At 45.0% G+C, this 25,891-nt stretch overlaps 1 long non-coding RNA gene and 3 other non-coding genes across 4 annotated transcripts in view; all 4 read right to left on the bottom strand.

The window, feature by feature from the left end:
• Positions 1-6,157: 6,157 nt before the first annotated feature.
• Trnai-aau lies at positions 6,158-6,231 on the bottom strand. Its single transcript has one exon. It is a non-coding gene; the product is annotated as a tRNA-Ile (tRNA).
• A 4,154-nt stretch (positions 6,232-10,385) lies between these two features.
• Positions 10,386-10,459, bottom strand: Trnai-aau. Its single transcript has one exon. It is a non-coding gene; the product is annotated as a tRNA-Ile (tRNA).
• Positions 10,460-10,528: 69 nt separating this feature from the next.
• On the bottom strand, positions 10,529-10,602 carry Trnai-aau. Its single transcript has one exon. It is a non-coding gene; the product is annotated as a tRNA-Ile (tRNA).
• Positions 10,603-20,798: 10,196 nt separating this feature from the next.
• The window catches only part of LOC111862398, a 35,381-nt gene continuing 30,288 nt past the window's right edge, over positions 20,799-25,891 (bottom strand). The window contains exon 3 of the long non-coding RNA XR_002842423.2: positions 20,799-20,893. This is a non-coding gene — a long non-coding RNA (uncharacterized LOC111862398). The remainder of the gene's footprint in view (positions 20,894-25,891) is intronic.

Here is a 25,891-nt window from a genome sequence, read left to right as displayed (position 1 = left end):
CAATATGTCCTTCTGAAACGTCGGGTTCACTCCGAAATATATAACACCGGTATAAGCCAGAAGACTGTAACTTTCGGATCTGATTCACTTCTGTTTCTCACAATGCGCTTTACGTGCGTCACGTGAGAAGCCAAAGTGGCTGCTTTGGTTACTTGGCTCACTTTCCACCCTGATGATTGAGGCAGTACTTTCCTCCGAAGCTTCAGTATAGTTTCACCAGACTGCACGATGGTGTCACATCCCATACTCTTCAGAGGCACCGCTGTGGGAGCCTCGGACCTCAGCGTCATGTTCTTGTCTGCATTACAGCAGCCTACTCAGATATGTACACGTATATGTAGGTGTGTCACATGCAGATGCAAGCGCTCACTGACAGTTTTGACAATGCGTGATGGAAGGAGTCACAAGCTCATCGGCTCACTACAAACTGCGGACAAAAGTGCGTACTCAGCCAGCAATAACACAGAGCGCTCCTCACCGAACAGATCAGCGAAAGCGACAAGTGTTTTTTTCTTTAAGGGAGCAAATCCTATTACCACGATTGTAAGGAGTCTCGCTTCAGTTCGATCATGACAGCAGGCACTTTGCAACACGTGACAGTAGCTGCTATGTCATCCGCCACCAAGACAAATCATCTGCCTGAAGAACAGGCCTACTGTAAGGTACGAGGTTATCACGGCCGTGAAGATTCCGAGTTATGAGACCGTGTAGTCTGGTGCGTGGATATCATCTGTTCGGATGTATAAACTGCCTCCGCGTTCAGGACAGAAGTGTTGATACCCACTTACCACTTACTAAGGGATATAATACATTACAACACTGCTTCACGCATCACTGTGCGATGGAATGTCAGCTATCCAGCATTTGCTCCGCTTCCGCGCGTTTGGGAAGCACCGGCTTCAAGTTTTAGCAATACACGAACCCATGCCACGTATTTGGGAGTGGCTATAGACGAGGTGTGGATTCGTGGATGGATTTATTGGCCACTTATATACACCACTCGGAACTACAAGTAATTACAGCGCTACCGCTTATTTCCACACTTAAAAATCACTAAACGCTGAGTCTCCGCCAACCTGCAGTGTCTTCAACAGCCGTTCCCTAGTAACGGCTTCTAACGGTTGAGATTCTTCAGATTCACGCGCTCAGGTCCTCTTGTCGCAGCCGCCCGTGCAGAACTCTTGTCAACTCTCACATGAACTATAGCGGCATCCCTTCTCAGTCTCCCCTGCAGAGCGCAACTGCACTGCCAACCCTCAACTGACTGGATTGCTACAATTCTCTTCTTTACAACTTCACGGCGCGGACCACATAGAAGACATTGTTATTTTATTGTTGTTTGCGTATTCGTTTCCGCAGGAACGTGTTTACCGCGCCGTTGCTCAGAAACGGCTGTTCATTTATTCGCCTATTGCATTGCAGCGGCTGTATTCGTTATCTGTTTCGAGGTATTGGCCTATAAACGCGTATATACACCACAGGAATAATATAATACTTAAAAATAAATTAGAAAACCACACTAATGGACTAGCAGTGAACCTACTGGTCAATAGAAAACTACACATAGACTGAAAAGATACACCGTCCTGACTCTATCAGACAGACCTGAGTAAAACCCCAATACAAGAATTAAAATGATACCTAAGTGAACGAAAAAAAAGGAGTATTATGAGTTACGCCACTGGACATAACTCATTCACGAGCCAGTACTTACTGAAAATATACATTTGTTGCAGACTCTGCGAAGGAAAGAGAACCCAGTGCCTGGGGGTATAACTAGGCCACCCTTTTCCTGGGGGATATAAATATGGGGATCTCGCCCTCCAGGTTGGGAGAGTCTCGAATCTGAGACAGTCAAATACGGTTATGAGTCCCGCCGGACTTGGACCCGAGAATGACTGCGCTGGCGAGGACCGGCAGCAATTATAAACGAAAGACACATCCTCTCATCAGAGAGGGTCTTACATAAGGACTATAACCGCAAGTGTCCAGTTGAGAAAAATACTGGTCGTGGATCTCAAGGGGCTTGGCGTCAAGACGAACTGATTGGCGGTAAACCACCAGTCGTAAAATAACTGTGACTCTGACTCTGGCCCAGGCAGTTGTCAACTGAGAGGCAGTTCTATAGGGGAGGCTGTGAAGAAAAGGATGTAAAGAGAAGATTTTACGTGTGATGTCTGGAGTGTGTAATTCAGCGAGGCTCTTACAGTTCCTGTGTTAAAATGCGTTGCCAGGAAACGGCTAGTGGAGACTGTAACAGACTGAGGACACTAGTCTGTGTGTGTGGTAGTGATCTGTAAAGTGTAGTCACGAGTCGTGAGTGTATAAGTGGGCAATAAATCGAGCCACCAATCCAAACCCCACCTATAGTCACACAAATCGTGACGATACAAGAAGAGCGCCGATCGCAGTAGCGGGGAAGGCACAGTAGTTCCCTCGAATTTCACGGTACTTGATGATTGCCGGGTAGGCCGGAACATGTAGTGCAGGGACGAATTTTAAAAGGATTTAATTTTAGAACTTGATGTTGTTGCATGGTGGACGGTAAGCAAAGATGAAAATTATAAATTCTAATACCAACTGCAACAGAATGTTAAGATACGTGTACAATATACAAATTTTTAGTTTCTTATAGCGAAAGTGCTCAGTTTCTTAAAACATATCGAAATATTCCTAAATACAGATTTTGAAATTCTTGTGAAGAGCTGTTCCGTGTTGCCGTTTTATAAATAGAATTAAATTCATTCTCAAAATGCATTGTGGACTTGGCAATATTCAGGATCAACAAAATCAAATTGACGCTACAGACAGACGGATGAATACGCGCGCACTGACGCGAGGGTCGACTGAAACTGCAGTCGGAGCAAATAGTACATCAAAGTCGTGCTAAATATTTGCTTTGCAAAAACAGCACGCCATCTCTGAGCGTGTACCTCACTCAGACAGAGGCCAAATTTAAAAACGGGTAACGTCATTGCATTGATTGCAAGCAGGTCCTCGAATCAAATCGTCCTTTCGCAGCGCAGTCCGTATCTGGACTATATGGCGTCGAATGGTAGGATGTCCGATGAACTGTGAATTAGAAAGGATTTGAAAGGAAGCGGCCATAGCCTAACCGACGTACTGTCCCGGAATTTTCCTGTAAAAACCTTCAGTCTGAGTATCAGTTGTCGTGGCCGATATTCGAACTGACCACATCCTCACATTTTAGTGCTGTGTCAAAGCATCTCAAAATCCAAGCGGAAACATCGCTGCAGATACGGACAGAAGGACATGTCTGATTTTCACCTCATCACAAAATTCGATCTGCAAGCCAGAAATTCGTCAAAATACGAGTATAATTTGAAAATTAGGTTCCTACCTCATAGAAAACACTGCTCTCGGGACGCGCGCAGAAACTGCGCGTGCGTCGTCGTGTAAAGTTCCCATTGGTTCTATTCTGAAACAAACTGGAATGTGTCGACAGAGTGTAATGAATCTCCTTTTTATGAGATTTAAGTCAGCGCTTTCCGAGCTGCTGCATGTGGAGACTGCCCCATTAGGGGCTCACCTTGCGCAAGTCTCCCTCTCAGCACTGCGCGGGAAACAGCATCAGACTCATGACAGAATGACAGACACCATGGAACTATGTACTGCCTGCTAGCCTTGCTCCTGGTGACGCTGGGTTCGAGACAGCAGCCGCCGATTGCCCTGAGGGTTAGAACAACTTGTCATATAGCTCTCTGGTAACCTTTCGTTTCATCATGATACACAGTACATTCTATGACATATTTGCTCAAGGCAAGAACTGTGAAGCCAGCAGAGACAGCCGCTGCTAAGAAACGGCTCTGCAAACACTCCCGTTGTCAGGCAACAGCTTTGTAACAAGCAACAATGGAGTAAGTAGGAAGCGATGTTAACTACACGGTCCGTGCCGATAGATATACAATGTAACAACAGAACTGTTGGAAGAGGTGTTTTCTAAGCGGTCCGTGCCGAAATGACATAATGAGTTCGTTGCGTGTTTCGACAGTTGGAAGCCAGTTAGTTGAGCTCGGGAGCTAGAGCGGAAAGGAGTCAGCCAGCGAGAATAGGAGACGTTGGACATGGAAGCCGATGAAGCTACATTGTTGGAAGCCCCCACCAAGCAGCGCAGTGAGGTCTGTGGCTGAGAACACTAGTCTGTGTGTGATAGTGATTTGTAAAGTGTAGTCACAAGTTGTAGAATTGTCCAATAAATCTGATTACCAATCCAAACCACGTCTATAGTCACTCGATCAAGTGACAATACATACATACTATACGTGTACGCCACTGTGTTGTCGACAGCACAGGGTCTGAGATTACTCAGTGGGGATGAGTCCTTCTTGAGAACGTAACAGTGGTTCGCTTTGTAACCGATTACTACTCCTAGTAATCTACTTCGCCTTATTTACATATACGTAAAGTCATTAATGGAAACTTTAATATTTTCCAAGGTTTGATTAAATTTTAAATTTTTAAATATCATTACGTATTATATGGTGACATAGGCTATGCGCTGAGTAAAAGATGACGCAGTATGGCGTGACTTCTCGTGGAGTTTTATAATTCGGATGTCCCCTTGTTGCTCGGGGATATGTGATGTAAGCTTCGCAAGTAATTAAATCTGGACTTCCCCGAAAACTCACAGCCAATCAGGACCGCTAGTCACTAGATATGACATCATCTTAGTAGTCCTTTAATATCATGAGCAGTCCTTTGTGTCAGACAGACGTGTCCAGGTTGTGGTGCCCACAACGAAGGGCGCCCACAACGAAGGGTTATACTGAGTAAAAATTATAAATATAATTGACCATGTGATTTGTGCATCCTAATAAAGTTTCAAGGGTTTATGAGATTGTTGTCTTTGGTTTGATTGACTGTGTTGTTGGAGCCAAGGGCCATTTTAAACACCCTGAGAGATCTTGTGTTCACAACGTGAGCTGGCGCCCAGTTAGATGGCTCATTGTGAGCAGCTGCGTCCACCTTAACCCAACCCCTTAGTAGAGTGAAGTGATCGTAAGGTGAATGAGGGGGAAGCGAGGCTATAACCTGCTCGCGAAATTCCTTGCATTCTTATGCACCCCGCAGTTATATTACCATATTCACAAGAGCCCGCCAAGGGAACGTACCGTGAGGTAATTCACCAACTTGAAGGTGGAGGAACAAACAACTGCTCCCCGAAAAGCGACGCATTAGGAAATGTTACACTGTGACATTAAACAGGCCCCAAAGAAACAAACAAATAGCGCCCTAACTAGACAAGTGAATTTTGTACGGTTAGGAGCGTGAGGAAGGCTTCAGTGCAACATCACTTCACTTGCCTCCTCGCAGGCTTTACACCTCCAGCACTTTAGCTTTCTAAATACATTTTAAACACTATTTATCTTTGTAAATGAAAACCCAGAAAGAATTCTCAACAAGAAAAGCAGCAACCTTTGGGGCTTTCGCAATGAACTACTGCAAAAATACATTTCTGTATCTGTCTGTCTGTCCGCACCTCAAATGCCCAAAACTGCTGAATGGTTTATAAACGGAATTTGATATTGTGACAGCCCAGTGACATATTTTTGATCCGTCCCATTTTGGTTACAATCAGACATAAATAACGGACACCTCACACGGGACATGAGCCTTAATGCGCACGCTCAGGGCGCAACCCGTCTGTTAATCCAACGGAATGAAAAAACTTTATGTATTGCATCCTGTTGTGTGTCATTCAGAATTATATATATACACGCATACACACGTCTTCAGTTTAAGCGATGTTTCCAGGAATGATTCTGTCGCGTAAACCGAGAAATGATTAGTATGGTGAAAGTTAATAGACAGTTCGGAGGGACATATTGCCTACATCTTCAGGGTCGAATAAGTGAAGCAAAAAAGTGGCATGAAGCAGGCAGCAATAAAGGTGAAGTAGAGCTTAGTTAGCTCTGGGAACCTGAAGAGAGTAAGTATATTCCTCCAACACGTCAGTTGAATTTCGCCAGACTACATGGAGTAATATCACAGAGGGCGGGGGTTCTCATTACCAACGCTGCGAGCATCACAGATCTGATTATATTATGATTCAAGCTCACAACAAACAGCAAACTGGCACAATAGAGCTACATAAGTTTCGAATATGGTACTTCATACCAGTACCAAAAAATAAATGTGGCCCGTGTGGGGATCGAACCCACGACCTTCGCGTTATTAGCACGACGCTCTAACCGACTGAGCTAACAGGCCGGATACAGCCAAGGGGACCTCCCTCTCGCGCACAGAGTAGAGTGCATCATGTTTTGTGTATAAAAGTATTGGCCCGTGTGGGGATCGAACACACGACCTTCGCATTATTTATATATATATATAAAGTAAAGGTATCCCTGTAATAGGCCGTGGACGCCCATGGGGTTGTGAGATGTTGAGGTTCCCAGATTTTATAGACAATCGGCTCACAGATGGCGGCAAGTTTGTCGGCCTTACGCGCCGGCCGCCGTTTACCCCCAAGAATATTCCTGGTACTCATTTCTGTTAGGCCCCCCATACACACACAGTTTGGCCTGCCGATCGACCTGCAGGTAGAACTGACGGACTGACGGGTTTCCTACAGTCCAAACGATTGGCCGGCCGCACCACACACATCAGTTTCGCCTTTCAGCCTTGAACTGTGCAGGCCGAACGGGAGGCCAAACTGTGTGTGTATGGGGGGCCTTAGAGGCTGAGTCAGCCCCAAGGCCATACTGCGGCCGGAAGGATTAGGTCAACTGAAGAAAAATCCAATGACCTCAACGAGACTTGAACCCGCGACCTTCTGGCTTGTAGCATAGTGCCTCAACCAACTACGCTACAGTGTGCCCCCATAAATATATATATATATATAAGCTCAGCACCTAAGCACAAAGCGATACACCTGATAATGCAAACAAGCAATGTTAGTATTTTTACGTGAATTGTCGTATGTATAGGTCTACTCATTTTGGAACAGAAGCTGTAGGGAAAAACTAATCAAGCTTTTTATGTCAGTACAAGTCTCGCCCAAGACAATTAAAACAAACTGGAACAAACGCAATGATTTTTACTTCCTACCCCGTTATTAACTTGCACAGAGTTAGATAAACAGACCATCAGTAACAATACGATGAAAAATGTATATTTCAGTGGAACCCAAGCTCTTTCGGATAGTAGTTCTCTGCTATTCTGCCTACCTCAGCGGCCGTTATGTGAGTGTCACGGCTACAGCTGCACTGTCTCACAGCTAAGAGCACTACCTTCGGAATGTACGGAGTGAGAGAGAATTCTTCTTTTTTCCAATTACACTTTTTATATATCGAAAAAGATGCTTAAATGTACACTGTAAAGGTCATACAGCTCCGCTTTTCTGCATTATTTGTATTTTTTACGGTTAACCCTTAATGAGAAAAACAAATGGAGTTCGATCTGCGATCGGGTAAATCAATGCTGATATCAAAATTTGCCAGTGGCTGTTTACTGGAGAACTCTAGTCCAAGCTCTGATTGGCATCCATGGAGTAGTGCCGGAGGTGAAACAATATGTGCCGATAGACGCATGGACACATCCACTTCACGCATCAAAACTAACGCTCTGTAACGATGACCACACAAAAAGTAACATTTATGTACTTATTTCTATATTTAGGGACTACCTCAGAACTTGTACTCTCATGGTAACAAGAAACGTCCACCTTGTAGACAGAATCACCTCATCGCAATGCCTTCGCCCGCTCGAACACTGGGGGCATGAGTTGGAATCCCACTGGAAGCATGGATATTTGTGTTCGTTTGTGTTGTTCTGTGTATAGGTAGAGGCCTCAAGACGGGCTGATCCTCCGCCCAAGGAGTCATACCGACTGTCTATAGGATTAAAAAACTTAAAAACGGTTAAGGCCCGACAAAGGGCTGTAGAGCCATACATAGATAAATAGGATAAACTTTGAGGTTATGTTGATACATATTCAACCACTGGAATTATTCATTACTGGACACCGTGTAAAAACATAGCTCAAAAATTCGTTACGTAGGCCGGTAGGCCTGTCTGTCTTGCACGTTACGTCAAGGCTTTGCATTTACGTTTCCATTTTGTTGTGCATTTAATCGAAGATTATGACGTATCTTATTCACGCAAGGAATCAGCGCGTAACCTAGCTATATGTCGCTGAAACATAGAGCTTTTAATTGTGCTCTCAGCACACAAGGAACCGTATTTTCAGAGGGTTCTGTTCGGTTCGCTTCATTCCTGGCAGCTGCTTTACACTAAGCCCAAACAAATGAACAGATCTCAAAGACTGCAATAGAGAAAAGCCCTAGCATAAATCAGAGCCCGGTTTTATGGTACGCAGTTTCAAAGTGAAGAAACCGATGAAGTACAGCGCACGGCAGGTCAGACAGGGACAAGCGACACGTCACTTGGCCTGCGAGACAAACTCTGTGCTCCCCAAAATGCGCATTAATGCTCAGCTTCAATTTAAAAAGAAAGGTGTTGATGTTGGGGAACAAACTTTGAGAACAGCGTTTACTAAACAGCCCATGCAATTTTAATTCATTTCACTCATCACCTACTAAATAATTTAGAAAAGTACGGACTCATTATGACAAACGAGCTCAAACAAATTACTGATTCAGTTCACCAAAACGTCAGTCTAGTATCAGTTAGTTTCACAGTCTCACGTGCAATACTAAACCTATCCACTTTATAGTTTTACACTACATGTCATGACAAACGTGGACATCGTCAGGTGTTAAAAATTATTGATGAGGAAATTGCTGTCTTCTGTATCGTTGCTGAGGTTGTCAATATTGGCACGTATTCTGGGTTGGCGTGACTAACAATAATGGGTTCTGGATTTGATGACTGGATTTATTGCCACTTCTTTACAATTACACTCGATTATAACAGCTCACACATTGAACTACTTCTGAACGACGTCTGTTTGACGAATCTTTCACTAATCTCGGACTGATTTCTTGAATTCATGAATGAACTTCCTTTTATAACTGCCACGAGGCCCGCATATAAGTCCCCATGTCCAGCAGTTAATTGTCCTCTGTTATTCTGCCTGTTGTCACGGGAATGTCTCTGTTAATATTCGTTGCGGCGGAAACAGGCGCTAGCGAGTCGTTTCCTAGCAAATCGAATTCCGCTTCTGCTGCTATTCCGGGTTTAGGCAGTGTTTACCGAGCCGTTGCCTAGCAACAGTATGTAGTCCCCTCAGTGATCATGCGTATCTGTAATATGTATGCATTCTTCTATCAGAATTCATGTATGCGAAGTCTGTCGTATAATTACTTATTTGCGTACTTACTCGGGTTGTGTGTCGTTGCGTGTCTTGTTTTCAAGTGCTTGATGAGTTGGACTGTTTCTTCCTTTCATGTGTTTATGTCGCTATCTGGTGTTTAATTCCTACATTACCTCGAATATAGTGTTATAGTCGACGTATGTACCTTACATTTCATACACACATGGTATTTTTCTAATGTCTTAAGACAATTTCCTTTTTCTGTACTTTTATAACTTTCATAGTATCTGTTATACTCCCATATGCGTGTCCTGTATTTAACATTTCAATAGCGTTTAATAAGCTTTATAAGTCGAACATTAGTGTTGCAAGTAAGAATACGAAACTGATACTAAGCGAAAAATGCAGGAGGATGCTACAATATACTACTAAAACTTCAGCGGCTGACCTAGCAAAGTCATTCCTCGATTTACGCGATTTCAGACCATACGTCACTTCATATTTACGCCATTCTAGTTCTCACTTTAATGCAATTACGCAATCACAAACAAGAACATGGCGCAATTGCGTTCTCTTGAAGGCAACAAAGGCGTACGGAGCTGCTCGCAGCGAAGCCATCATTCCCGAATTAAAACAACCCTTTAAAGAAACCGAACTAAGCGCAATACATATCCATCACTCCCTTGGTTGGCCCCACTCATGCACGCAACCTGCGCCTTGTATTATTCCTTATGTAAAATTAGCGCTCGATTTACACGTCTTCAATTTAAGCGATGTTTCCAGGAATGATTCTGTCGCGTTAACCGAGAAATGACTAGCACGTTGAAAGTTAACAGACAGTTCGGAGGAACATTTTTCCTACATTTTCAGGGTCGAATAAGTGAAGCAAGAAAGTGGCATGAAGCAGGCAGCAATAAAGGCGAAGCAGAGCTTAGTTAACTCTGCGACCATGCCTCCAAAATATCAGTTGAATTTCGCCAGACTACATGGAGTAATATTACAGAGGACGGGGGTTTTCGTTACCAACGCTGCGAGCATCACAGATCTGATTATATTATGATTGAAGCTCACAACAAACAGCAAACTGGCACAATAGAGCTACATAAGTTTCGAATATGGTACTTCATACCAGTACCAAAAATAAATGTGGCCCGTGTGGGGATCGAACCCACGACCTTCGCGTTATTAGCACGACGCTCTAACCGACTGAGCTAACAGGCCGAGTACAGCCAATGGGTTCTCCCTCTCGCACACAGAGTGGAGTGCATCATGTTTTGTGTATAAAAGTATTGGCCCGTGTGGGGATCGAACGCATGACCTTCGCATTATTAGCACGACGCTCTAACCGACTGAGCTAACAGGCCGACTACAATCAGTGGAGCGAACACAGGTCGCGCGTTTGACTTACTATTCGACCGCGAAGATGAAGGTTGTATATTCCTTCGAAACGTAGGTGAAGTACCGGACTGCACGACTACATCCCAGTAGTATTTTTAAGGAATCCCAGGCGTTACTACAAATTTAACGTTACAGTCGGCAAAGAGAATTTTCCAAGACGGTTTGCAAAGCCGGCAGAGCATGTGATGAACGATTTCATTAACGAAAGTCCGTCCGTAACGAGTTGTTTATGGCTCAGCGTTTCATAATCTGGGCGGGTGTGGCGAGATGGTGTAGTTAGCTGCCTATGTCTCTAGGGAGATAGTGGAAAAATGAAACAAGGAACGTAGACGCTTCAGAGCACATGCACTATCTCATCTACCACTAAAAAAGTCCCTAACAGCAGTAACTGGAGGTTGTCCGAAATGGGGACGCATGGACCTGTCGTAGTTCAGGCGGTCAGTCGCCGGCTTACCACCGCGGCGGCCAGGGTTTGATCGCAGGTCAGGTCATGTGGGATTTGTGGTGGATAAAGTGGCACTGGGGCAGGTTACCTCCCAGTACTTCGGTTTCTCCTCACAATTATCATTCCACCGGCTGCTCTATACTCATCTACACCATCCAGGGCTGGTACAATAGACCAAATAATGGCCGACGTGCCAAGTGGACTCAGTCTCACCCCACCTCTAAAAAAACTAAAGAAGGCCGCAGAGTGTATCTTGTGATGTAGGAACTGAGTGAATATTATTTAAAAGAACTTGAAGCTTCGGATCTTGGAGATTAACAAACAAATTCTCGAAAAGTTGATAATTAGCCGGTCAAATCAGTTCCCTTCAGGAACGCGGAAGTTCAGTACATACCAAGATTATAAATTGCCGTCAGTATACCAAAATCTGATCCAGATGAATCTACTCAACACTGTTCATCATAGATCTGATATCCTCCCATCTACTCTCAGGTCTTCTCCGAGGCTTCTTCCCACGTTTTGTATATTCATTCCCCACGTTTCAAAATTTCATTTCTCCATTTAGCTGCGGAGTACAAATTATGAAGCCCGCATTATGTCATTTTCTCCAGTCTCCCATGACTTAGTCCCCCCGGCGTCCTGCTCCTCGAGCAGTCCCCAATGGATCAGACTGTAGGTCTCCACGGAGGTGAAGTTTTGACGCCGCGTAGTCTGGTAGGCGGGTACTAACATTACATAGAAACCTACTGCCTCCATTTCCAGTTTATCTGAAGATACAGGCAGTATATGTTTTCGAAATGTTAGCACCCTGAAGATGGAGGTAGTGTATTCCTCCGAAACGTCGGTACCCTGAAGATTGAGGCAGTATTTTTTATAAACGATGCTATCCTACAGATGGAGGCAGTACCTTCTTCCGAAACGCTGGTGCCCTGAAGATGTGGGCAGTATGTTTCTTCGAAACGATATCGTACAGGTGGAGACAATGAGTTCTTCCGAAACGCTGGCACACTGAAGATGGAGAGTGTACTCCTCCGAAACATTGGTAACCTAAGGATGAAGGTAACATTTTCCTCTGAAAAATAACTTGAAGACAGAAGCAGTACGTTCTTCCGAAACGTTGGCACCTTGAAGATGATGGCGGTGCATACCTTCGAAACGATGGTACCTAACACGTTTCTCCTATAAGGCTACACGATGTCTGAAACCCAGAAGGCCACAGTACGAGTCATGATGTGTTGGCTTACTTTTCTTGGCGCGAGGGACCGAGGTCGGATGAATCGTGAGCCGTTTATTTTGCCTGAACACCACTCACTCCACATGTAGCGGAGAGACCCGCGCTGATCTGTGCCCCGGGAGGAGGAGGGCATAACAACGGAAACAGCGCTGTGTTGGGCCGCTGCTTCAGCATGACGAATTCCAGAACTCTTCCTAACGGGCCCAACAGAGTATGTGCCTCCCACTCCCTCACCTGAGGATGGAAACAGATCCAGTTCCCAAAACGGTGTGTTCTTTAGAATGCCGAACGATGGACAAGTAAAAAAAAAATCCAGCACAAAGTGTGTTGGGTGACACGAGGCCCATTCATATTTGAAGAGGGCACAATATCGTGTTACAGCGCTCTGCATGGGGTACATGGGGAGGCCGACATGACTAGAAAACGCAACTGCACTGACGTCATACACAGAACCCCTCATATTGAATTCGACCAGAATCTGATTAACGATGTATGATGCAGGCCTCATGAAAATGTTCATTTACGTAATGCATGGATCAATATTGCTGAAAATCAGAACTGTCTCACAAGTTTGACTGGAAGTCTCCACACCCGAATAAAAAGTATTCTATCCAGTTGTTCACAGCACAACACCAGTCGACAGATGGACGGAGCTATCCTCGTATATCTTGAAGACACAATGCTTAGGTTCTCACAGAGGTAGTTATGAAGGGTTCTGTTGGGATACAAAACCATATAGTCCGTTGAATGTCAATCGATGTTTCGGAGGAATATGTCGCCTTCATCTTCAGGGTGGAAGAATAAGTCAGAGTGACAGCAGGTGTTAAGCAGGGCTCTGCTTGCCATCTGCGTCCGAAACGTCGGTTGACTTCCAACGGACTGCACGGAGTTATATTCTAGAAGATAGAATTCTTCACTACAAATTCAGTTCCTACTGCATAGAAAACATGTTGTGTCCACATTACAAAGCCTACCCGGTTACGGCCGTTTAGGAAAATAATTGTTCTTTATTGTGAGAATCATTTTAAATACATACTGTCAAGAAGTATGCGTGACTATAGACGGGGTTTGCACATAATTGATTTATTGACGACTTACACACACGACTCGGAACTACAAGCAATGACAGGGCTATCGCTGATATATACACTTTATAAATCACTACAGCACACGCTAAGCCTCTGTCTAGCCTGGTGCGTCTTTGGCAGTCGTTCCCCAGTAACGGCTTCTAAGAGTGGAGATTTTTCAGCTTCACGATCTTAGGTTCTATCTTCACAACCTCCCGTACAATAGTTTTGAACTGAACTGACTATCACCTGACAACTGGCTTGGTCGCCCAAAATGTCTCCAAGTTAACTCCTCGGCATGGACCACGTACAAAACACCGTTCATTCTCGTATGCTAACCGTTTCCGTTGCAATGTATTCGTGTCACCCAGCAACAGGCTGCGTAACACTGTTTATTTAGAAGCCGCTTTCCCAGCAACGGGCGTCGTTTCTTGACCGTTACACAGCAACGGCTACAAAACTGTCACGTGTATGGGGATACGCGTGACGAAAATAAGGGGTTCTAGTTCGGATGATTGGATTTATTGGCACCTCGGTTGGAATTTCTCTTAATTACAATCAATACAGCACTATCGCTGTTACACACGAACTAGGATACTCAGCTTCCACTAGTCGTCTCCTAGCAATGGATCTGAACACAGAAATTAGCACTTCAAATCAATACGAACCCTTCTTGCCATTTCTTGGTCAATCACCCTGGAACCTCGAACTCGACTAAAATCTCTTCTGGACTCTTAATTGCACTGCACTGCACTGCACTATGCACTAATCTAAGTCACAGTCAGAGTCAAGAGTCGGAGTTAATTTACGACTGGCGGCTTATCGCCAATCAGTTCGTCTTGGCGCCAAGCCCCTTGAGACTCACGACAAGATTTTTTTTTGGCAACTGAACACTTGCGGTTATAGTCCTTATGTAACATCCTCTCTGACGAGAGGATGGATCCGTCGTCTAAAACTGATGTTGGTCTTGCCAGCGCAGTCATTTTCAGGTCCGAGACCAGCGGGACTCATGAGCACATTTTACTGTGTCAAATTCGAGATTCCCCCAACCTGGAGGGCCACGTCCCCGTATTCATGTCTCCCCGGAACAGGATGGCCCAGTTATACCAAAGGCACTGGGTTCCATTTCATCGCCTCTCTCTACTCGCAGGGCTACGGTGGAAATATTCGGCTGCCTCCACACGGAAACTAATCTAAGCTACAATAGGTCTTTGTTATATAGGGTGCGCACGGACAACACAGAAAACACAAGTCACGTGCTTCATTGACGCTCTGACTGTTGCCTAGCAAACGAGCTATAACATTCGTCCACTGAGACACATCTTCCATTGTTGCACGTTGGAATGTGCTTACCGAGCCGTAGTCTAGAGACGCTTTAAGCAAATCCGTTACAAAACATAACTTGAAGAAAATGAGCGGTCCTTTTAATGTTAAAGCAGGTGGTACATATTCCGTTGTGCTTTAAAGTTTTAATAGTCTCCAAACATTTCACTATAACTAGCCTACCGCTGTATGTGAATTTCAAGTGGAGTGACTGCGCACGCGCGATACAAATACTCGTACACGGTCGATTGGGTAGTATCCGGCTTCGTGTTTTGGGGGTTCGTGGTTCAAACCTCGCCTGAAGAATGGCCATTCTGAGTGAGGGTTGTAGTGGCTCTCGTGAGCTACTACAGGGAGATTCCGGGAAAGCACTTTAAACCAGGCCTTGACCACTTCTTATTACATTCTTTACAAAGCATTGTTTAGTAATGACTATATTGAATGTTACAGGCTGATAAACAGACGTACAGGCTGCATATGTAGTTATGCAACTTGAGCAGCCCGCACAAACTGTGAATGCAGGTTGCGGGCCATTGAGGAATCCTACAGATGGGTTCCATTCGCGCTCTTACGTGTTCATTGCTTATCTAATGACGCTATCAGTAGCTCCAGCTATACAGCGTCAAATGATTCGATCATTAAAAGAATAAAGAATCGGAAATGACATGGAAGAAAGTGGTCGTGACCTATTCTCCAGTTGCCTGCAGGAACCAGACGAAACCAGGCAAAAGCAGGGTAGCATCTCAAATTGTTTCTGCCACTCATTCCGTTGCCTCTTGAATAAAATGCAGCGTGTAGAACCGTCAATACGCTCTATGCAAATATACCGGAGCCGCTTCTATGCAACGTTCCCGCGGCAGCGAATACGCATGCAATAATAGAAGTGCTGTTAGAAACAGTGTTTTCTACTCGGTAGTTGAGGACAACTGGAGCAAGAACAGTCGGGTCCGTGCTGAGATGTTTTACGCAGGGCCAGTTACATGTTGCAGTAGTGTGGGACACGGAACCAAGAATCGCCGTGCTGGAGAGGACCAGCAGCAATTAACTGGGATGGACTGGTCACTACACAGTAGAGGGTGAAGGACACCCTTCAACTCGTCGAAGAGGATGCCCCATTTCGAAACAAGTCTGCAGAGTACAAGAATATGTCATTGGTCCCGACGGGGCCCGATACCGAGAACGGCTGTGCTGGCGAGGGCCAGCAGCAAAATCCTGGATGGAATGGTTAGCTGAGAGTGAGGCTGTGAAGAGACGACTACTGGGTAGCCTGCCTAGGAGTTAGTCACTGGATGTGAGCCGTTGCTAGTGGAGACTGTAACAGACTGAGGGCACTAGTCTGTGTGTGTGTGTGTGTGTGGGTCAGTGGTCTGTAAAGTGTAGTCACGAGTCGTGAGTGTATAAGCTGTCAATAAATCGAGTCACCAATCCAAATCCCCATCGAGAGTCACTCTAACTCGTGACAATATTATTCACGAATGATACAAATATCCATGTTAGGTGGGTCCCTTGTCACGACGGCATGGCGTGTCTTCAGGTTGCGGATGGAGGAGGCGCCCTCTAGGGTTGGGGGGAAGCTGTGACTATACTGAATAAGCAGTCGCGGACAGCAGACAAGACGTGGTAATCCAAATCTGGGTTTGGGCGTGCGGCTACAACTCCTCGCCGTAAGAAATAACATTGTTACTAAAATGCATAGAAAGAAAACTGCATAATGAGCTCTTATCCAAGTATAATTAGAGCGATCAAGTCAAGGAGGATGAGGTGGGCAGGGCATGTAGCACGAATGGGAGAGGACAGGAATGCATATAGGATATTGGTGGGAAAGCCAGAAGTAAAGAGACCACTGGGAAGACCAAGGCGTAGGTGGGCGAACAATATTGAAATGAATCTTAAAGAGATAGCATTGGTTTGGCTCTGGACAGGGACCAGTGGAGGACTCTTGTGAAGACGGTAATGAACCTTCAGGTTCCATAAAATGGTGGGAAATTCTTGAGTGGCTGCAGAATTGGCGGATCCTCAAGAAGGGCTCAGCTCCATAAGTAATTATTTTTAATTCGCTTAGTGGGGGGGGGGGGGTCCAATTGGGTCCACTCGGCATGGCGGCCACTGATTGGCCTGTTGTACCTACCCTGGGTGATTATGATGATGGAGCTTTTGGTGGAATGAAGATTGGCAGAGGATACCGAAGTACTCGGAGAAAACCCGCCTAGGCGCCACTTTGCCCACCACAAATCCCACTTGACCAGACCCGGGATCGAACCCTGGCCGCCGCAGTGGGAAGTCAGCTACTAACCGCTTGAGCTATGGCGCGGCCAGAGCTCCATAAGTATGTAAGCAAGTAAATAATTCAAATATTCGACACTACAGCACCTGATCTACTGATATCTTCGGTAAATATGCTGCAAACAAATACACGGAATATACGACTGTAACATGCGTCGGGAAATTCAGCACAAAGCCTCAGCCTCTGTGACATGAAATTCCGTACAACTTATTTCCCCTTCTGTCCCCCGTATTCTTCTCCAGTCCTACATGCTACCGAATGATGCGCAGGCGCCACACTTAACGCCATCTCATAGGAATAACACGCACAAATATTCTGTAACAAACCGTCACCTTTACATTGTACACTACACGTCATATACCCACATGAACGTTAGAGAAGCCGGGGTACCGCAATAGGTACGGCGACTAGTTACTGGATGGACGTCCGCCTGACCGGAGTTCGAGTCGTAGTAGGGGCAAGATCTTTCTCTTCTCCACATCGTCCGAACCGCTTCTGGGGTGCACAAAACCTATCCAATGAGCGCTTTCCCCGCGGCTAAAGCGGCCGGCGCATGTACCTGACCACTCACCTCTAACTAGCGTAGAGTTTGAAAATGCTTGGATCTATACATCCACTCCCCCATACGTCTTCAAAGTGTAGTGCTTATTTAATTAAGCACAGACGCAAATTTACCTTTGATTTACACCAACGATTTTGTAAATACTAACAGAATAGGCATGATTAACTGAAATAAAAGGCTGTTTCCTCGTTCGTGACCTACTACGCGCGTGTTAACGTACGACTGTTCGTTGCTACGGTGACCGGAAACTGCGTAAGTGCAGAGTTTCCATCTCACCGTCACAACTGTTGTGTATATACGTACGCCGAAAAGGGTTATGAGGCTGAGTGGTCAGGCCAGCGTCCGAACTCTTACAGTGCCAGCAATCTCTAATGAAACACGTAAGCTGTAAGGTAAAGGTAAAGCTATCCATGTACCGTGAATCTTTTTCTGCCGCCACTTTTGTGTCACACATCTTGCAGGATAAAATGTAACCGTCAGTTGAAAATATATCATCTCCAAACTCAGCTACAAATTGCTTTAAATGACACGATTTAGTTGGCTTTGCTTTTGGCATCGTGATAAAATTAATCACTCTAGCGCAACACAGAACTGAACTTTTCTCACCGAGAACCTTTTGTCAACTGTATCTTTTTCTGTACGGTCAAGGGCGAGGAACTGAAGACAGAAGGAGTTTTATTGAACAACAACGTCATATGAAGCAAGAGATTCCGACTAGAAATGTGTGTAACTAAGCAAATTGCTTTGTACAAAGAGCCGCAGTGTGAGTAGTCATCGCCTTACCCTGTTTTATGATCTGTATTGTCAGCACTTCCGCGAAACGAACGGAAAGGACTACAACCTATTACTGTATAGTATGGCCTTTGTAGAGAGCGCTTAGGAGAAAGAGAATGAACACTTTGCTTCCATATTATTCACATTTCAGAAAACATACGAAGGATTCCCTAAAATGGCTAAAAATGACAAGGAATACCCTTAAAAGCCCAAAAATGTACAAAAAAATTACCCCTAAAATGAAAAAATGACGTTAACACTAAAAATGTATTAAGAGCCTCGCATGGGATACAAGGAAAAAAAGATGACATGTCATCAAAATCAGGGCCCTGATGATCACAGATGTAAAAGCCGTGAAGGCCCATAGGTTTGTAAGGGGTTGAGGCTCCAATATCTTCTACATAATTGGCCAACAGAGAGCGGTAATGTTGTCAGCCTTACACGCCGGCCATCTTTTACACCCCAGGAAGATTCCTGGTACTCATTTCTGTTAGAGGCTTAGTCGACCCTAGGGCTGGAAGGATTAGGTCAATTGAAACATTTCACCTCATCGGGACTCGAACCCGCGACCTTCCAGCTTCTAGTATAGCGCCTCAATCAACTAAGCTACCATGTACCTCGATCGCTGATGTAGTGACTAGTTACTACGCATGTTTCGCTGTTGGACAGTCTGTACTTTCGGCCACGTCACAATATGCCGCCGCGCCACAACTCAGGCGGCCAGGCCCTGGCTTCTCAGGGCGCAGCCTCGCCCTCACTCCGTGGTGAGGTCACGTGGAATTTGTGGTGGACCAAGTGGCAATGGACCATCACTTTCTGCGGGCTTCTTCGGCTTTCTCTCGCTAAACAACATTTCGCCATTGTTTCATACCCATCTATCACCGGCCCCCTCAAGTATGTGATGGCCGTGATCAGGCAGCACGTTATCACACCCTGGGGCTTCGAGTTGGGCGTCTTCATTTCTAACCAGGGCTTGCCTGGTTACTGAACGAGCTGAGTTTAGTTCCGAGTCAGCGGAAACAGTCATTTTAGATACAGCTTGTAGCCACTAATATTAGATTTTTCGATTTACTCAATCCTTCCAACCGAACTGTGGCCCTATGGTCGACTCAGCCTCTAACAAAAATGAGTACCAGGAATCTTCCTAAAGGTAAAGGATGGCCGCCGCATAAGGCTGACAACCTTGCTGCCATCTGTGAGCCGACTGTCTAAAACATGTGGAAGCTTCGACGTCTCAGAACCCTATGGGCCTCCACGGCCTGTTACAGAGTTAGCTCTATCTCTCTCACTACAATATGGGATGTTGCGCAGCATGAACTTGTCGAAGTTTACTGAAGTAACGGAATATATGTAAAAAAAAAAAAAAAAACAAGCATGAAGCAAGAAGCAAACAGAGCACTGCTTGTCACCTGCTTCAAGCCAGTTTCTTGTCCGGCTTATTCTTAGCCACTGATGATGGAGACGATATGTTCCTCCGAAACGTCGGTTGACTTTACACAGACTGCATGGTGTTATTTCACAGAAGAGAGAATTCTTCGTAACCTCAGATCCTATACAAAACAAAACACGCTGGATGAGTCGTCCGTTGTTCGAAACACGTGCATCTGCCGCCCGTTTCGTTTCGTGGTTGACAACGCACTTCAATGATCACCCTGTGCACGGAACGGAAGGAGTCACCTCATCAGGATTTCTAAGCCTGCCGCCAGCAAAACAGGCAGGTGAGCAAGCAGGTGGCCAAAACCTACTTCAGAGTGTATGCCATTATTTTTCTGAAGAAGAAGCTAAGCGCTCCAGACTTCCATCGAATCAAGTACTTGCGCAGTTAGAGGGCCTCCTGACACTCGCCTGCTCGAGTCTGATTAGGCAACATGCTTTGCAGTGCTGTCAGAGAAGTTGCCGCAGCATTTGGGCGACCATTGTGAGATCTGAGGTTTCCAATGCCGTGAAGAGTGACATTGTGGCCTTCTGTGGGTTATGTTACCGTGTAGTCTGGTACGCAGACGCCAACGTTTCGGACTCAAGATGGAGGAATTATGGCGCTGGGAACATTGATACCCTCCTACCAGACTACAGGGTGTCATAATCGAAAACACCACAATATGGACGTGAAAAGTGGAAGCCCATACCGCCTCAAAGGCCGTGACATGAAGAGCTCACTTGCCAGCTTCATGTTCCGACCGCCCTTACCTCTACAAGGAATGCTCCCGGTACAGTGCCCCATAGTCATTGTGGAAGTGACAGCGAAGATGTTGCACGAATCGAACCCCGGATGTTTCGTACAAGATATGAAACTTCACTGACTGACTTGCCATTGCTTAGGGCATAACACTGCCACGCTTCGTTTACTGAAACATCCTGTATTCCTTTAGACTGAGGTCTGCTGAGGTGTGACGCCATTTAGTCTGGTAGGTGGTCACCAACGTTCTGCAGAAACACAGGGCCTCCATCTCCGAGGTCTGTTGCATGGCTACTTACACCAGTTCTGCAAGCCTCTCTGTGCTGCCTTTGTTTCTTCCGTCCCGTCCCGCGTGGAGGCGGGGTCCAATCCCTCCACCGTAGATCTAAGAGCTGTAGGAAGCGAAGAAAAGGGAACTCAGTGTCTGGGGGTATAACCGGGCCACCCTGTTCCTGGGGGATATAAATATGGGGACCTGCTCCTCCAGGTCTGGGGGAATCTCGAATATGAGACAGTAAAATATGGTCACGAGTCCCGTGGGACTGACCTGAGAATGACTGCGCTGAGGAGAACTAGCAGCAAATGTAAACAACAGATTCGTCCTCTCGTCAGAGAGGATGTTACACAAGGACTATAGTAGCAAGTGTTCAGTTGGAAAATAAAGTTACTGGTCGCGAGTCTCAAGAGGATTGTCGCCCAGACCAATTTATTGGCAGTAACCCGCCAGTCGTAAAGTAACTCTGACTCTGACTGACTGTGCTGTGGAGTGTGACACGTACAGAATGCCGTGCCACTGTATGAGGAATGCCCCAGAATCTGGTTCAGTTCGTCCCGTTTCCAGGGACCGTAATGTGCAGTCAGTGTACCACTCGGCTCATGGGTAGAAGACGAACTGACAGTAAAATCGTTGGAATGAACGCGGCTTGTCCGTCCCCAGAGATTTTCTTGACATTAATATCTCACATGTTTAATGGCGTAACAAGAATATCAGAAACTTGAACGCACAAGCCGCAATCTCGGGAGTCTCAGAAGACTTTCAAATATACGATAATGTCAGACAACTGCAAATTAACCGCTTGGAAGGCAAGGTAATTTTATCCCAGTTTGGAAACAGGATCGCTGAAAATTAAGTAGTGAAATGTAGCGGAACTGCCTTGCCGTGCAGATTAATTTCGGTAGTTTGTCGATAAAGTGTATACCAGTAATCAAGTCCAAGCTGAAATAAAGTTGCAAGATATTCCTGTCCACATACTGAATTAACGAAACGTAATATCACGTGTTAGAGTGACTCTGGGCGGGGCTTTAGATTGGATATTGGATTTATTGGCCACTTTAACACACAACTTTTAATTACACTTAATTATAGCGCCATCCCTGATTTCCGTGTTTTACACATCGCTGGAGCACACACACTAGTGTTCTCAGTCTGTTACTGTATGTTTCCTGGTAACGCTTTTAACAATGGCTATTCCTCTACTTCCGAGCTCAAGTCCCCTCTGAAATGCGGCTTCCTTCCACCATCCTATTCTTGCAAATATTTGGTTGCCCCAAACCGTCCGGTTATAATATCTCAGCAAGGACCGCAGAGAAACACCATTCCTCTGTTGCTGTTCACTTGTTTCTATGGCTCACGCTTGTTTGAGAAGCCGTTACTCAGTTGCGGCTCTGGTACATCTGCATATTAAGAATCTGCTGCCTAGCAAAGAACGTTGTTCCGTTGTTCGTTTCGCGACCGTTGCCTAGAAACGAATGTTGTTTGAGCCGTTCGATAGCAACGGCTGTTTTTATGGCTCCACATTTTTTGCTTTGAGCAAATATGCCACAGCAATAAGGACAGACATAAAGCGAACACGATTCAATTTCATATCAGTGTTCCTGCTGAGTCTTCCGCCTCCAGATAAGAAGGCTCTCCTGCTTGGCCATTGTTGCCATGCATTTTTACATACAGTATATTCTTGTGACTTGACAACAATATGGCAGACGCTTCAGAACAGTTCGTAAGTGCGCGCAGAGTGTTCAGCCTGGACCTGCTGCTACAGACACACAGTGAGGGCCTGCGTCGCGACGTCTGCAAGCCGACTTGTAACGCTTATACGTCAGCGAAGCCTAGCGGCTGCAGTGGGCCGAACTAACAGATGAAGGATAACATTAAGATGGGCGTTTGGGAGAACTGACTGAGGAACTTGTTTAGTGGAGGACCTATATTCACTCTTGGGTCCCAACTGAAGTTCGAGGAAGCACTAGGTGACGCTACATTTTTTTTCCGCCATATTCGATGCGAAGATGTCATTCCCTCGGCAACGTCAATAAATAACTGGCATTAGCAACGAAAAAACAGCACAAGTGCGTCGCGTCTGTCCGTCTGTCCTCTTATAACAACTGGAGAACTGTTTAACATACACATATTTTCAGATGTTTGTCCCACGATTCTCAGACTGGTGGGACAAAAAGTGCCCGGGGAACCTTGGTTCCCCGGTTTAACGTTGAAAACGCAATGAAATTGGCTGCAGCCTTCCCAATGGACGCACATGCAAAATTTTTAAAGTACTCATTTTCTTGATTGTAATTATACATAATTAGAGTTGGTGTAGGGTCAGTTGACGTAGATGCTTGTGGTGTTTTTTTTTCTGAGCTTTGCGTTTTCTGTAGTTACGCATGTACTCAACGTATGCGTTTTTATGTGTTTCTATATATTAACGCTGTCGTTTGGGTACATTTTTATAATTATCTTCTAACCAATTCCTTTTCCTGTACGCTCTCATATATGCAGCAGTCTAATACCAGGAGACATCTTATCAGTGCGTGACGTCATACGCTGCCAGCTTGCCTACAGCACTGCATCATAAACTAAGGAGTTGAATCGAATTAGCCGTATACCTCGCATTTATTACCAAAATCAAAGTCACATTGCGACTGACGGACAGTCAGTCAGTCAGTCAGTCTTGGTGTCGAGCCCAATCTGGGGCTTATGACCAGATATTTATTGCTGTTTGACAGTTACTGTCTTGTTATTGTGGGGTAACCACTCTGACGAGAGGACGCGTCTGTCTTCTGTCAGAGGCATTGTCTGCAATGATAAGTCATTTGTCATAATATAAAGGATATTTACATTTTACATGTTAAACATGTTAATAAATGTATATAAAATATATATACAGGGACTCTGTCAGTCCAGGCTCAGTATAGCAGTTCATGCTCTATTTCTAGTAGCTTCCACAACAACGGCAGTCTGGTTACTTGAACGGTCGTACGCTTCACCGCCGCCAAGTTCCAATACTAACCGCACAGAAACCATCGTTTCCATGATTTTCATGTTTCCTCTATTATTCCGCGTTGATTCACTGACGTGGTAGCGTGTTAAATTTCCGTTGCCTAGAAATGTACTAATAATTATAAATTGTTACACCACCCAAACGTAAGTGTCTTTTGCTCAACCTGTTCGGTGACGTCGCGTAGTCCAGTAGGCGTTTGCGGATATTCCGGAAGAACATACTGTCTCCTTCTTCAGCCCACTCAGGACTCCTACCCCGTAAATCCCTTCCCTTATATTCGTACCACACTGTTCACGTTTGGTGTACTTTTCAATCCTGAAGATAAACACGTTCCTTCGAAACACTGATGAATATGAACCACACTGCACAAAGTCACGTCTTTTTATTGTCACCGCTGTAAAAACCTCTGATCTCTCAACTTTGGAATCAGTTTTCGGACGTCCCTCGGATTCGGCATGAATGCAGTGCCGTTTGAGGTCACTCTGTTCTTATATATTTTTATTCCACATTTTGATGCATATCATCATTGCTAGGCAACGGCTCCGTAAAAACATTTCCGAAGTTACGCTCTCAACCACAGACGGACATCCGTTGCTGGGTAACGAACCAGTAAACGCGCATTTTTAAGAATGAAAGGTGTTTTCTATGTGGTCCGCGCCGAGACTATTGCTAGGCAACTGCATGGTAACACACCTGTAAAACAATAGAGGGGCTGTGTTTTCTGTGCTGCGTGGTCCGTACCGCGACTTTATAAGGGAGACAATTTGAGAGAGAGAGTCAGTTGTCGGCAAAGGATTGCCACCCGAAGTTAGTAGTTAGAGAACAATTATAAGTCAGCCTGTGAAGACTTAGCGTATGATTAGAAGATTTTGTCACAGTGTGACTGTTTTAATTCCGTTGAAAGGAGACGACTAGCGAAGACTGAGAATCCTAGTTCGTGTGCAAAGCTGAACTGTAAATTGTTTAAATCAGCGATAGCGCTGTATTGCTTGTTAAGTATGAGTTGATTGCATAAAGTGTTAATAAATCCAATCATCTAATGCAGAACCCGTTATTATTAATCACGGAACCATAAACACGTGACACTATACGAAATAATATTGACACAGACAAGCTGATTTGGTAAACCCTTGCTTCATATTTTCGAGACTTGCGGTTCAAATCCTGACAGTGACACAGACTCCCTTGATTAGTATATTTTGTGGCTTTCTTCAGTCGCTCCGAGTAAATTCCATCCTACTTAAAATTAAGCTACAACTATGTAACGGCAGTGGAATGCGCAACTTGAATTGTATCTTTGGAAGGTGTGACGACCCGAAAGGTAAGTTTTGTATTCAATAGAGCGGAAAATTCAAGAGGTATGTGAGAGATGAGAAATGCGCATGTAATTTTTGTCGGAAATCCTGAATACAAGTGATCACTTGGAAATGCAGGACTAAATGGGAAGATTATTTTAAAATTTATTTAAATAAACGGAGAGTGAGGAGGTGGACCAGATCCGTCTGCTTCACGATATGGACATGAAGACGGAAATTAAACTTCTGGTTCCAACGGCAAAGTGACAATATTGGTGCAGGAATCCTATTTGTTACAGGCCATCTGATTTGAAGAAAGCCATCTTTTATTAGAACCAAAAGATTGCTCGCTCATTCGCGACCTATTAACTCTAACTCACTGTTACACAACTTACTTACATATACTCGTACATAAGAGCAGAAATTTCAAAATCACAAATGGAAACATTGTTAAATGTGGATATTCGGGTAAATTGTATCTGGCACATTTTTTATGTCTACTGACTACTGATATTAAACAAATTTTTGTTGTTGATTGAAAAAATATGTTCTGTGGTCACAGTCGAAACAACACAAACAAGAACTAAACTGTCTCGCATACCCTCCGCCATGTTTACGGGACTCCGTATGAATGGCATGCCACTGAAGTTACGAGACACAACCGCCTCCCTTTTCGTCTAATTTCCTTCTTTATGACGTCACCATGCCTTCTGGGCTCATTCGACTGTATTTCAGGTTACTGTCATGTGTATGGAAAGCAGAGACGGGCTACAGGCTAGAAGGCCGAGGGGCGATTCTCGGCAGGAGCAAGAGTTTTCCCTAC

Source organism: Cryptotermes secundus, unplaced genomic scaffold, assembly GCF_002891405.2.
Source record: "Cryptotermes secundus unplaced genomic scaffold, Csec_1.0 scaffold715, whole genome shotgun sequence".
NCBI classification, from domain to species: domain Eukaryota; kingdom Metazoa; phylum Arthropoda; class Insecta; order Blattodea; family Kalotermitidae; genus Cryptotermes; species Cryptotermes secundus.
Note: the sequence above shows the minus strand (reverse complement) of the source record. Positions and strands in the feature narration are given on the sequence as shown.